Genomic DNA, 3,013 nt, shown 5'->3' with positions numbered 1-3,013 from the left:
CCCCCGGGGCGTCCCGCCGCCTGCACCCGCCTGCAGCGGGGGCCGGCCCCCTCCTCGTCCCACGGACCCCGGTGCACTCGGGAGCACGTGACTCTGGGGACCCGTTTCCAGCTGAAGAACAAGATTGCCTGGATCCCAGGGCCGTGTAGCATGTTAACAAAATTAGTGCTTAGCAATATTTTTGAGAATTCTGTGGTTTGGGCATCTTGTGTTTTTTCCTCTGCCAAAACAAGCTTGCTAACTTCTTTGCTTCTCTGTTTGCTGCAAAGACAAGCAAAGGAGCTCCAAATCATTTGCACATTGCATGCCGACGGTGTCCCGCGCTGGCACGATCCTGGAGGCGCGTGGGCGGGGCGGGGCGGGCACCCCCGTGACCCCGGCTCACCCCCTCGGCGCTTCCCACCTGACCCCACGGGAGCTGCCCCCTTCGCCCCTGTGGCCCCAGGGCTCATTTGAATCCGGCTTTTCTGGGCCGGCTGGGCAGCCCCTGCCCCTCCCGCCCGCTGGCCAGGCTAGCTGGACTCCAGTTCCGCCGGCCACCCCGCTGACTAGCGTTGAGGGCGCCTGCTCCGCGTTCAGTGTGGGCCGGGTCCTGCTCGGAGCCGCGTCCTCGCCACCCTGTCTCGGAAGCCCGCCCCTTGGGGACGGCGTGACCCCCGCCCCGTGCTGTCTGGCGCGCCGGGTGGCCTGGGCGGTGCAGCAGCACCCAACACCCAGCAGCAGCACCCAACACCCAGCTCGCACCCGGCAGCGTGCTGCCAGTCCCCTCCCGTGTCCGCGGAGGCGTCTCCCCGGGCTCCCAGGAAACCGGGGGCAGGCTCGCGACGCCCGGCTTGGGCCGCTGGACTGTGCGCCGGACAGAAGCAGTAGTGCCCTGTTCTCACGGCGCTGGCCACTGGCTGCCCGGGCACCCCTGGCCTCCTGGGCGAGACCCCCGTGGGGGGAAGAGGTGTCACCTGAGCGGTGTCTGTGATCACTCTCTGCTCCTTCTAGAAGAGGGGGGAGGCGTCGTCTGGCCTGGCTGCTTCCCGGGCTGGTGTGTGGAGCGCGGGCCAGGAGGAAAGAGGGCTGGACGCTGGGCAGAGGGGCGGCTCTGCGCACCAGCATGGGTGTGACCAGCAGATGTCCCGCGGGGGGTGGGCAGGACCACGGCGGAGTATGCAGCTGTGCCAAGGAGGCTGTGCACGGCCAGATGGGCAGAGGCCAGGTTGCCCAGGAGTGTGCAGCTCGCACTAGCTGCTGTGTAGGGACAGTCTGACTTACACTGCGTGTTCTTCCGTGGGCAAACAGAAACACCGGAAGGATGAAGGGGGGGGGTGCCAAGCTGGGCAGATGGAGCTCGGGGTGGGCTGCGCCATACTGGCTGTAGTAGACAAGTACGGTAGATATTTCTGTTTGTGCACGTGCTGTGAACGTCTTCACACCGTCTGTATATCTGCTGTGCGTGCACATGTACGACTATGGAGTGTACATGTCACAATCAGAGTGTTCATTTACATGAGTAGGCAGATGTCTACACACCTAATGACGGCTTCAAAATACCACGAAGCAAGCGTGTATAGCCGGACGAAGGAAAAACGAAGAAATCCGCCACTGTGGCTGCGGGTGTTAAAGCCCCACTCTCAGCAGCGGAACGAGCCGGCAAACAAAGCGGGGAGAAACCAAAGATGTGAGGACCTGTCCGCCCTCAGCCTGACTGCGCTTGCGGGATGTTCACCCAGGCCCGTCCGTGTGCAGTGCTGCGTGGGCCACGCCAGGCGCTGCACGGTGAATCGGCCCTGGCAAGGCCGGACTGCGTCAGCTGTACCCGGCCACACCCGGGGCGCAGGACACCCCAAACCCAGCACACGGGAACCCGGCGTCACGGGAAAGAAACCCCAGGGAGCTGCCGCAGGTTTCCTAATGGAGACAGTGAAAGCTGGTCTCAGCCATGACTGAAGTGCACCCCCAAGGCAGGCGTGTGTGAGCGTAGGAGAAAGTCTGACGAGAGCAGCCGAAGCATCCGCGGTAGAAAGCAGGAAAGAAGTTAAATCCAAGTCAATGGAAGAAAATCATGAAGCTGTGAGCAGAAATCAAAGAAACAGAAAGCAAGAAACAGGAGAATTAAAAACCAAAAGTTGTTTCCTTGAAACGACACAGTTGATAGCCTCTCGGTCAAGTAACCAAGCAAAAAATTGAGAAAATGCAAATGCTCGAGGCCAGACGTGAAAGTGAGGCATCAGCACAGACCCTCTGGGCGCCGGTGAGGAAGGCGAGGGCGCAGGGCGGCGAGGGGAGGCGGAGACGGGCGAAGCAGAGAGACTCCTGGAAAAATACAACTGACGGAGGAGGAGACAAACGATCTGACTGGCTCTGGATCTATTTCAGGAAGTGACTTGGTAATTAATACCTTGAAAAATATTTGGGTTAAGTTACCCGAATAAGGAGAGAGGAAATAAGCTCGGAATAGCCTGTGGCTAATTAAAGAAGTCAGTTTATAATTTAAAACCGCCCTCAAGAAAATCCCCAGACGTCTTCAGAGATGAGTTCTACACAATGTTGAAGGAAGAAATAACATCAACATTCTAAAACCTCTCAGAGAGTAGAGCGCACCGGCCAGCGTGCTCTCTGCGGCCGACCCAACCAGATACACAAACCCCACGGGGGGGGGGGGGGGGCGGGGGCCCGCTGGCGCCCCCGGGGGCCGCCAGGGCCAGGTGCTGGCCAGCCCAGCAGAGCTGGGGTGGCCCCTCTGGGCACCGCGGGCCTCAGGAACCCCAGGCGGGAAGCTGGCGTGACTTCGGGGGACACTTGCGGCGCTGGGCCGAGGGTGGGGCCGTCGCCCATCGGGCAGGAGGGCCTCTGGGCGGGGGCGCTGCTCGGAGAAACGCGCACCCCGATCTCCGGCCCACGTGGGGGGAGGGCTGCGGCCCTCAGGCTCCTGAGCCCCAGCGACGGGTGCAGCTGGCACCCCGCCTGCCCCCCGCCTCCGTCAGGCTCGGCGGGGCGGAGGTGCTGAGCTCCGGGGACACCA

At 62.0% G+C, this 3,013-nt stretch overlaps 1 protein-coding gene across 1 annotated transcript in view; it reads right to left on the bottom strand.

The window, feature by feature from the left end:
- The window catches only part of BOP1 (block of proliferation 1), a gene marked incomplete at its 3' end in the record, with an annotated part of 9,125 nt that overhangs the window by 3,488 nt on the left and 2,624 nt on the right, over window positions 1–3,013 (bottom strand). The gene's annotated exons all lie outside the window — the stretch shown is intronic.

Source organism: Condylura cristata, unplaced genomic scaffold, assembly GCF_000260355.1.
Source record: "Condylura cristata isolate star-nosed mole 26May11 unplaced genomic scaffold, ConCri1.0 scaffold00009, whole genome shotgun sequence".
Classification (NCBI taxonomy): Eukaryota; Metazoa; Chordata; class Mammalia; order Eulipotyphla; family Talpidae; genus Condylura; species Condylura cristata.
This window is presented reverse-complemented; position numbering and strand designations above follow the sequence as displayed.